This window comes from Gopherus flavomarginatus, chromosome 12, assembly GCF_025201925.1.
Source record: "Gopherus flavomarginatus isolate rGopFla2 chromosome 12, rGopFla2.mat.asm, whole genome shotgun sequence".
In the NCBI taxonomy this organism is placed as follows: Eukaryota; Metazoa; Chordata; order Testudines; family Testudinidae; genus Gopherus; species Gopherus flavomarginatus.
In genome coordinates, this window is record NC_066628.1 from 19,279,855 (window position 1) to 19,291,231 (window position 11,377).

General features: G+C 46.5%; 1 pseudogene; it reads left to right on the forward strand.

Annotated features, from left to right (window-relative positions):
* Positions 1-5,116: 5,116 nt before the first annotated feature.
* Positions 5,117-9,248, forward strand: LOC127032584 (E3 ubiquitin-protein ligase CCNB1IP1-like; annotated as a pseudogene).
* Positions 9,249-11,377: the final 2,129 nt, after the last annotated feature.

Below are 11,377 nucleotides of genomic sequence, written 5' to 3' on the forward strand. Positions count from 1 at the left end.
GGGAAGTGAGAGCGTACAGAACCTAGTGAGGCAAATCCAGTTTGGGGGAAGGGGGCACACAATTCCTGGCATAGAGGGGTATCAGGTGCAGGGAGAGCCCCTGCAATTGTAGGGGGAGATTGGGGGACCCTGCTATAGGGAGATTAGAGCATACAGAACCCCTGCCATATGGTAACTTTGGGGACCTTGGCATGGGGGTAAGTGGGAATGGGGATGTACCCATTGCTGCTGTCAGGGGGAAAATGGAGGGATGTAGGGAGTCCCTGGTGTGTACAATAAGCTCAGCCTACAGAAGCTATGAAATGTAGAAGCCATTAAGTTAAATCGAAATTAACAAAATAATCCAAAGATAACAGTATTGAACCCTCAAACCAGCTGGTAAGATTTGCAGTTAGCAGTGGGAGTAGTTGAATCCATGCGGAGTTATTTTATGGCATGATTATTCGGGCGGGGGTGGGGGGGTGAGACCAGTACAAACAGGGATAGCTTTAGCATCCTGGGAAATGGAGTCTAAAATCACCAGGTGTCACAAGTTCAAAGCTGGCCTCTTCCAGCAGCAGCATCTCCCATCAGTGTAGGAGGCAGGGTAGAGTCAATATTAAGATGGTTGCTGATGTATTGCCCCTAACATGCAGGAAAAACAACCCAGGAAACTACAGACCAGTTAGTTTAACTTCTGTGCCAGGGAAGATAATGGGGCAGGTAATTAAAGAAATCATCTGCAAACACTTGGAAGGTGGAAAGGTGATAGGGAATAGCCAGCATGGATTTGTAAAGAACAAATCATGTCAAACTAATCTGATAACATTCTTTGATAGGATAACGAGCCTTGTGGATAAGGGAGAAGGGGTGGATGTGATATACCTAGACTTTAGTAAGGCATTTGATATGGTCTTGCATGATATTCTTATAGATAAACTAGGAAAGTACAATTTAGATGGGGCTACTATAAGGTGGGTGCATAACTGGCTGGATAACTGTACTCAGAGAGTAGTTATTAATGGCTCCCAATCCTGCTGGAAAGGTATAACAAGTGGGGTTCCGCAGGGGTCTGTTTTCGGACCGACTCTGTTCAATATCTTCATCAATGATTTAGATGTTGGCATAGAAAGTACGCTTATTAAGTTTGCGGATGATACCAAACTGGGAGGGATTGCAACTTCTTTGGAGGACAGGGTCATAATTCAAAATGATCTGGACAAATTGGAGAAATGGTCTGAGGTAAACAGGATGAAGTTCAATAAAGATAAATGCAAAGTGCTCCACTTAGGAAGGAACAATCAGTTTCACACATACAGAATGGGAAGAGACTGTCTAGGAAGGAGTATGGCAGAAAGAGATCTAGGGGTCATAGTAGACCACAAGCTTAATATGAGTCAACAGTGTGATACTGTTGCAAAAAAAGCAAACTTGATTCTGAGATGCATTAACAGATGTGTTGTAAACAAGACACGAGAAGTCATTCTTCCGCTTTACTCTGCACTGGTTAGGCCTCAACTGGAGTATTGTGTCCAGTTCTGGGCACCGCATTTCAAGAAAGTTGTGGAGAAATTGGAGAGGGTCCAGAGAAGAGCAACAAGAATGATTAAAGGTCTTGAGAACATGACCTATGAAGGAAGGCTGAAGGAATTGGGTTTGTTTAGTTTGGAAAAGAGAAGACTGAGAGGGGACATGATAGCAGTTTTCAGGTATCTAAAAGGGTGTCATCAGGAGGAGGGAGAAAACTTGTTCACCTTAGCCTCCAATGATAGAACAAGAAGCAATGGGCTTAAACTGCAGCAAGGGAGATTTAGGTTGGACATTAGGAAAAAGTTCCTAACTGTCAGGGTAGTTAAACACTGGAATAGATTGCCTAGGGAAGTTGTGGAATCTCCATCTCTGGAGATATTAAAGAGCAGGTTAGATAAATGTCTATTAGGGATGGTCTAGACAGTATTTGGTCCTACCATGAGGGCAGGGGACTGGACTCGATGACCTCTCAAGGTCCCTTCCAGTCCTAGAGTCTATGAGACTATGAGCACCATTTTGACATGGCTATTGTTGGGATTCTAGAGGTGCTGTTTTGATGTGGGTTGAGAGGGCAATGTGGGTGCCATTTTGATAGGGGTTGAGAGGTGGGATGTTGGGTGTCTTTTTGACAGTTTTTATTGGAATCTCGGTATCATTTTGAGATGGGGTGGAGGTGGCATGTGGGTGCCAGTTTGACTTGGCTTTTTTGTGGGGGAAGCCTTGGGTACCACTTCGAAAAATGTTGCAGTGGCTACCGTTTTTGAACATGGCTTTATGGGGAAACTGGATGCCATTACGATGCAGGTCAGGGAGCAGATGTGTCAGTGTCATTTTCACGTGGATCAGGAATGGATGCGTGGCTCCCCTGTTGAAATGGTTTGTGCAGCGGGCGGGCGGATGGGTGGGTGCATGGGTGCCTTGTTGACATGGCTCGGGCAGGCGGGGGGCACGTGGGTGCGCTGGTGATATGAGTTAGGCAGCGGGTGCATCATGGGTGACCAATTGACGGGCTGGCAGCAGTAGGTTGGGCAGCCGGGGGCGGGGGGCAGGAGCCCTGCTGACGTTGGGCCTCGGCGCTAGCTCAGCAGCAGCACGCGGTTCTGCCCGGGTTTGGCAGGGAAGGCGGCGCTGCGGCCGCTCACTCCGCCACGTCATAGCGCCCTTCCCCCACCCCCACCCAGTTGCTGTGCAGAGAAGCCGAGGAGGGACTTTCGGACCAAACCATTTCCGCAGAAGGGGGCTGTTTGGTGTAAACAAGCTGAGACCCTTTTTGGCGCATTTTGGGATATCAGCCTCTAGTCAACATATTTTGTAGCGAATTTTGTCTTCATGCCTCAAGAGCTAGATGGATTTTGCACCACCTCACCTCCTAGTCCTTTCCCCCTCTCTCTACAATGGTACGTCTCACTCTCCTTCCCCGCCCTCCCCTCAAACAGGGCTTTGGGCAGGGCGGGCGGCGCGAGACGCTTGGGGAGGCTGAAGGGTGAAGCTGCCCCGCGCCGCTGTTGTTGGCGGGTGCAAGCGGGAGGGAGCGGGGGCGGGGCCGGAACGCTCCTCGGCGAGGGGAGGGGGAAGCGGGCGGAAGCAGCGGCGCATGCGCAGAGGCGGATTTACTCGCCAGAGGGGGTTATTTTCCCGCCTTTTCCCTGCCCGAATGGATATTTTTTAACCACTGCGTGGTTTCCGGCTGAATGAGCGAGTAGCCACCACATTATTTTGGGGGCTACTAGCTCCTCCCCACACCCTGTGTCAGTCTTTCCTGCCAAATATAAACGTGTCAAATTCACCCTGCAAGGCACCTGAAGGTACAGCCGCCATTTTATAAAATGGGGCTGTTTGTGGTTCAGTGGCTCTGTCAAAGCCAATGGGGCAACCCCCCGCCCCACACCCTGTACGCACACTCCTAAAAACGGCAATAAGGTGCCCACTAATCCAACATGGCCTTATATCAAAGCTGCGAGGCACCCATTTTGGCACGTTTCATGCTTGTGCTATGGCGATGTTGGTGATATTGGCTCATGCCAAGCCAGTGTGGGTGGATGCCCTAACAAGCCCCTTTAATGACCAAAAAACACACTGGTGTCAGCCAGGCTCACATTAGCAGATAGAAAGTCCCAATATTGCCATGGGATAAAAATCCACCATATGGACACATGGCAGTAATCTGTCGGCAAACACCACATGTTCAATGGCCGGAAAACATGACATAGTTGCATTGTCAAAAGGTGAATCATCCAAAGAAAGGAATCCTATGTAGATGTGTGACCAGACACCACTGGTATTCACTAAACCTGTATTTGTGGGACAACAGAAAACCGTGTTGGCCCATGTCATAGCCTATAATGGCAGATGGAAATAATCCCTCTACCAGCACCTGTGAAACTGCCATTGGTGCACCCTAAACCTGCACTGAAAGCCTTGCAGAAAACTACAAATACACTTTGGAAGTAGTTGCTTTAATAGCCATATAGTTCCCCCTCAAAACTTGCACACACAATTGACTAGCCCAAGATCACAAAATGAAGCTATAGAGAGTCAGGGTGGGTGAAGTGATAGCGTTTACTGGATCAACTTCCTTTTGTGTAAGAGACAAGCTTTTGAGATAGAGAGAGCTCTTCTTTTGGACCAGACCTGGACCAAGCTCAAAAACTTATTTTTTATTGAACCAGCTTCTGTTGGTGAAAGAGACATCACCTCACCCACCTTGTCCCTCTAATATCCTGGGACCAACATAGCTACAACACTGCAAAGTGAAACTACAGCAGAGTTGGGAAGCAACTGCAGGAGCCTTAATTTCAGTCCCACCTGTTCTAACCACTAGAAAACAGGCTTCTCCCAGAATTGGGAATAGAATCCAGTAGTCCTGCCTCCCAGCCCCCTAGACTCTACTGCCTGCACAGAAGAGGAGATAGAAACAAGAAGTCCTAACTCCTAACCACTAGACTTCACTTCTCTCCCACAACTGAAACAGAACCCAGGAGTCCTAACTCCCAGCCCCACCCTGCTCTAACACCTTGGTGTTAATACAGGCCAAACTTGCATTGGCACACTGTAGACCCCATGTGCATTGGCAGAAGTAAAAAGCTGGATAAGCACATACCCAAAAGCTGGGCATCTCTGGCAACCGTGCTACTCTATCACAATTGACATGCACAGGACTCTCCCAATGTGGCTTTTGGACAGTATTAAACAAATTAACATTGTCCCTTCAAAATATTAACTAGACTGGAAGAAATGTCACCTCCTAAAGGGACATGGCCAATTTCACACATGGGTTGTCCAGAACTCCAAAATGAGGATTGACACTTAGAGTTTCCCTAAATAGCTCTTTAAAGTATCCAGTGTCCATTTTAGTTGCCAAATGTGGGATTTTGGTTGCCACCACTTTTGAAAATTGGACCATTTTTTTCTTCACAGAGGCAAGAGGTTTCTGAAGAAAAATATCCAACTGGTTATTTTGATGCTGCATAAAAGTGTCAGTGTTTCCACGTCAGCTTTTAGGGTGGAATTTATAAAGCAGCATAAGGAAGTTAGATGCCTGAGTCCCATAATTCAATGGAAGTTGGACACCTAACTCTCTTAGGTCCCTTTCAGAATCCCAGCTTGTATGTTTGTTTTGCTCTATAGGTTTGGTGTGGTGAGTGGCAGATTCCTTTCCACCAGGGGGTATTTGTTTTGGAGTCAACACCCTTGCTATTGGCTCCGTTGAAATGTCCGTGTGTGAGGACATGTTGCTGTGCAATTACCGTAAGTGTCGTGTCAAGCTCTCAGGCTATGCCTGGCTCACGGCTTGCTCACACATCTTCTGTGACCAGCACGGTAGTGCGGAATTCAGCCGTTCACCAGCAGTCTGTCCTGCCTGCAACAGTGCCCTCTCTGGCAAGCTAGACATTGTTCGCACTGAGCTAAGTCCCTCTGAAGAACATAAGGCCATGATGTTGGCTTGACTTTGGCCAGAGATTGTGCTGGACATCAGCTCCCGTGCACACGCCTTCTGGACATACCAAGTAAATCCACCCCAGGTGGGGCATAACAGCATGATGTCCTAGGATAGGTAGATACTTTCAAAAGTGTCTCTGAAAATATAATTGGGAAGAGATTTTGTTTGTTAAAGGAATGAAAAATCCAAAATTCAGTCTTTATGGCTACCTATATCTCATACATGGAGGGCAGAGCTGACACCTAGGTGACTCCAAAGGGAGGGCCAGCATGCTATACTTTTTGGCCTGAAAACTGTGGAAAGGAGCCAAAGGGAATGGACTAGGATTAAGAAATCCCATTGTTTGGTTTTGTTGGGACCATAGAGAAGGTTCACTCTCTGGTTCAAAATCACCGGAGTGTGGCATTTGCACTTCTCCCTCCCTCCTTCTCTGTCCAACTGTCAGTGTAAAACATTATCACTCTATTAGCCATTCCTCTCTTTCTCATCTGTCACTGTGGGAAGTTCTCTCCATCTTTGCTATACATTCTTTCTTACATCACAGCAGTATCAAAGCACCTCACAAACATTTATGAAGTACCCTCATGGAGAAATATGTCTCTATTACTATCTCCATTTTACATGTAGGGAACTGAAGTACGGACACTAAAGCAACATTTTTAAGTGTCCACTAATTTTAAGAGCCTCGCATTTGAATGCTTAACGTGAGACCCATATGACCTGATTTACAGAGATGCTGTGTGTGACAGGTTGAGTCACAGAAACCTCCTTGGGACTGCCACCTGATGTGCTGAGACTACTTCTGAGCCCATTTCTCCTGCCAGCTTGAGATTTCAGTAGCCTGTCTTGTTGAGACAGACACTCTAGCCTGCTACAAACACAGACCCAGGTCTGAACCACATCTCCCACAAGCTGAAGACTTAACTGAAAACAGCTTAAAAAGTTCTCCTGTCTCTAGCACTCAGATACCCAGTTCCCAATGGGATCCAAAGCCCAAATAAATCCATTTTAATCTATATAAAGCTTATGCAGGGTAAACTCATAAATTATTCACCCTCTATAACACTGATAGAAAGATATGCAGAGTTTTTTGCTTTCCCAGGAATTAATTACTTGCTCTGGGTCAATTAATAAGCAAAAAGTGATTTTATTAAGTATAATAAGTAGGATGTAAGTGTTTTCAAGTAATAACAGACAGAACAAAGTAGATTACCAAGCAAAATAAAACAAAAACATGCAAATCGAAGGCTAATACAGTAGGAAACTAAATGCAGGTAAATCTCACTCTCAGAGATGTTCCAATATGCTTCTTTTACAGACTAGACTCCTTTCTAGTCTGGGTCCAGCAATTACTCACCCCAACCCCCCATCCTCCCACCCTCATAGTTACTGTCCTTTGTTCCAGTTTCTTTCAAGCATATCTTTGGGATGGAGAGGCTATCTTTTGAGCTAGCTGAAGACAAAATGGAGGGGTTTTCAGGGCCTTATATAGTCTTTCTCTTGTGGGTGGAAACCCCTTTGTTCTCCTGTGTAAAATTCCCTCAACAAGATGGAGTTTGCAGTAACCTGGGCAAGTCACATGTCTATGAATTATGTAGCTTTTTTCAGGCCAACACCATTCTTTACATGTTAGTATGAATGTTCCCAGGAAAGCTCAGATGTGGATTGGCACCTCACAAAATCCATGGTTAGTTAAGTGTTTCTTGATTGGGCACTTACGGAGAATAGTCCTTTCCGAAGAAGCTGACCAAATGCTTCACTGAGGCTACTTAGAACCAAACAAGTACACAATCAATATTCACAACTTTGAATACAAAAAAAGATACAAACATACAGACAGCATAATCATAACCAGCAGACTACAACCTTTCCATAGACACCCCACTTGGCCTCCTTGTACAAGACCTGGTGCAACCATAGGACCCTGGTTGCAACAAGGATTTATACAGTTACAGTGTATGTCAATAACATCACACTGTGCACCCCACAGCTCTTATCAGCTTCAGCTGGAGTATGGAGTGCACAGCACATCTGAAAATCAGTCCGTAGATGTCTCATGTTGGCAACCCTAAATCTGTGATCCCTCTTGAGAATATTGACCTAAGTGACTTACCCAAAGTCACTGTGGCAGCAGTGGGAACTGAATCCAGATCTCATAAATCCCAGTCCAGTGCCTTAACTCCAGACCATCCTTCCCTTGGTACACTGTAGTCATGCTATGATATCTCAGATGCAGTGACTTCACTTTCCTTTGACAATTAGTGGTCAAAGAAGCCTGTCACACCTGTCATAATCTCCACATTGCAGGTTCACCAGGAGCGCCTGTACCAGGAATACACCTACAGCAAGGCTGAGGGACACCTGAAGCAGATGGAGAAGGTGTACACCCAGCAGCTGCAGAGCAGGGACATGGAACTGACCTCCGTGAAGAGCGAGGTCTCCTCCCTGAAGAAGGTGCTGGAGGAGTACAAGAAGAAGTTCAGCGAGCTCTCTGAGAAGCTCATGGAGTGGAATCGCCAGTACCAGAAGCTCCAGGGCCTCTGTGACAGCCTCCATCTGTGCAACATTGCCATGGCTAATCAGGAGGCTGCCCACGAGCCACCCATGATGCCTCAGCCTGCTGTCTTTGGCTTCCCATTGGGTAAGATCTGTGGAGAGTTCTCATTTCACTACTCACAGAGGTTGCAAAAGCAGGCATAAGGAGTCACTACACTGACACTGTTAGTGCAGGGGACAAGGGTTTAGTGAGCTATAGAGACTGAACTCTCCCTCCATGCCACAGGACAGGAGGAGGCACATGTGTGTGTGTTTGAAGAAGGGCTTCACACAGAGCAATCACTCTCCAAGTACTGTGAAATATTTGATTAGATACTCCTGTGTGAGACAAGTTGATGGGTTCTCAGCTTGGATAGTTGTCCATCTATCAAATCCCACAAAGCCCCCCTCCTTGGCAGCCTAAGAGGAGAGATCATGGACTGAATGGGCCATGGAGAGTAAGCTCCTTTCTCCTCCCTCAGAGGGGATTTCTCCAGAACATGGGTTAATTCACACCCTGAATCCGAAAGCTTTGAACATCCCTTGTAATTTCTCCAACCTTAGCTAGTCATGTGGTATCACCAACACACAAACTTTACTGTGAGTCTCTGGGCATTTGGTGTGTTTTAAAAAAGGGTAAGTTTCTAGCCCCCATGGCTGCAGAGAAAAGAGGGAAACTGACCAATAAATGCTACAGAATGAGAAGGAAATTTTTTATATAATATAATTTTAAGAACATCATGATTTTGTAAGCAAATCTCATAAATTTTGGGGGCTGGACTCTTGAGCATTGTATTTGTCTCTTTCGTGGCTGGTACCTCCTCATCAAAAGGTTTACGAATCCAGGCTAATGGATTTAGGTCTAAATCAAGCCTTCAAATTCCACCATGTCCTATGACAAACCCAACCTAAGCTCCTTTATTTAAATCAAGCTGTGGTCACTCATGGTCTTAGATTTGGAGATTCTATGTTCAATCCCCGAATTGTCACACTACTGTAGTCACTAATGTCTATCTTGATAGAGAATCCAGCATCCAACTGACCATGTATCACCCCCTTCCTAGGTAATGCTGCCAAGTTCCCTGGGGATGCCACGCCGGTCCGGGGCAGGTGTGGGGAGGGAGACTTCCACTTCAAACCCTTCTTTGCCACATCCCCACCTGCGGATGAATCCAGCAACAGCTTCTTCACCTTCGCCTCTCCCAGCAATGAGCTGGAGCCACATCCTGGAGCCAGCAGGGCCTACAAGATGAAGAGGATATAACTCGTAATGTGCCTTCCACACTTGCCTCTTGGAAATTCAGCCCATCTGCCAGCGGGGGAAAGAGCGAAAATGCATATTGTCTGGATTTGAGATTCTCCTCAGTATTGGGATATTTCTTTTAGGTATTGAAATGTAATCAACATCTGATTGGCACCGACAGATTGTCTTGACTTCTCATCCTAGTCTGTAATGCCCAGTCACCTCTGAGTGTCAATTTCGTTGTCATAATCTGTCACCAACAGACTGTCCTTCAGACTGTAAACCTTTCTCACCCTTGGATTGCCCCTCTCAGATTGTAAAATTGACACCCGCTGACTGTAGTATCCCATCACATTTGGACCAAGATCCTCAAGGCACCTAAATACCTTTGAGGATCTGGGCCTGGTTCTGATGTACTCTGCTTAATAGGTTACAAATTCATTGTTGTTGTCTGTGTGTGAGAGAGAATGTATTTGTGTGTGCATGTGTGTGTGTGCGTGTCTATGTGTGCATGCAAATCTATGTGTGTATCCTGGTGTGTTTGCCTGTGTGTGTGTGGGGGGTCAATCTATGTGTGGGTGTGTTTGTCTGTACACATGGGTGTATAAATCTAGATAGCTGTATATTGTCTCTGTGTGTAAGTCAATATGTGTGCTTAAATCTGTGTGTATTTCTCTCTTGTGTATGCGTACAGATATACATGTGGGTAGGTGCCTCTTGCTGTGTGCGTGTTTATCTCTGAATGGGGGAAGGTGCGTAGATCCATGGGTGTGTACATGCATAGTTCTGTGTAAGTGTATTTTTGCTTCTATATTTATGCTTGTGTTCATATGTGTGTGTGTATTTCTCAGTATTATCCAGTGTGTTCACCTGAGTACACTCCACTTCATCCTTTCCTTTGCAGTTATTCCCCTCACCCCATTAAAGTTCAGCCATGTTCAGTTCACACTCATTCATTTAGCCCTCACATTCATGAGGATTTATAATTTTTGGGCCCCACAATGGGAGAAGCCGGGTTGGTTTTGGCATCTCGCAACCGATGGATTTGTGCACTATATAAAGTGACCTTTGTAAATAGGCTGTTCACCCTCTCAGAAATAAGGATTAGCGAAAAAAGAAAGGAAAAAAAAGATCTTTTGTATCTTGGTTTCTAGTTCTTGTTGGATCAAGGATGTCTGCAGCGGAGAGGCAGGCAGTGTGGGGAAGGCAGATTGGATGTTGGGGTATGAGATCAGGGAAGGATCCCAGGAGTGAGGGAGGTAGGTGGAGAGCATAGGCCAGGTGGGAGGGGAGTGGTAAACTGGGGAATGGATCCCAGCAATAGAGGAGACAGCAGCGTGGGACATGCAGGCAAAGAATGGGAATTGGGGAGAGATCCCAGCAGCAGGGAGGAGGGTGGTGTGGGGAGTGCACGCCAGGCTGCAAGTGTTGCAGGTACAGAGGGTGCCCGAGGCAAGCAACAGTGATTCGTTGCCCAGAGAGCATAGCGCCAATAAACACACCAGGGTGGAGAAGCAAGCAAAGTTTATTTGAGATCTCAAAGCGGTGCAAGGAGACAAATGCCTCAAATCATGCACACCTACACAAGCGGCTTTTCCCTTTTCATAAGGTTTTTTTTCTCTTTCTTCCCCCCTCCCCCCAGCCCTCCTCTTTCCTCCCCCTGTAGCAGTTAAGTAAGCACAAGTGCATTAAGTAATCTTGGCCGTGGCAGCTTGTTAGTAAGTTTTCCTTCTGCAAGTTATCTTGTCCTTCTGCTAAAGGTGCACAGGCCTTATCACCACTGCTTTAGACCGGTTTTAGCTGTGCTGCAACTGATAACTTACTGTTACACATTTAATTTCACAGCTGCTAGCTTTCTAGATCAAGTAGAGTTCAACATGGAGGAGCTTTGGTTCACTGAGGCCTAGATTTATGCCTAGTGACACCAACACAGGGGCATGGTAAATTGCGGGAGGTGGGCAGTGTGGAGAGTGCAGGCTGGGGGAGATGCGGGGGCAGGATTGGTGAGGGAACCTAGTAGATGGCCAGGGGGTGGAATCAGAAAGGGATCCCAGCAGAGATGGAGGTGGGCAGTGTGGGGAGCACAAGCCAGGTTGCAAGGGAGTGGACGTAAATCAGGGGAGGTGGATGGCAGGGTGTGCTCAGCCTGG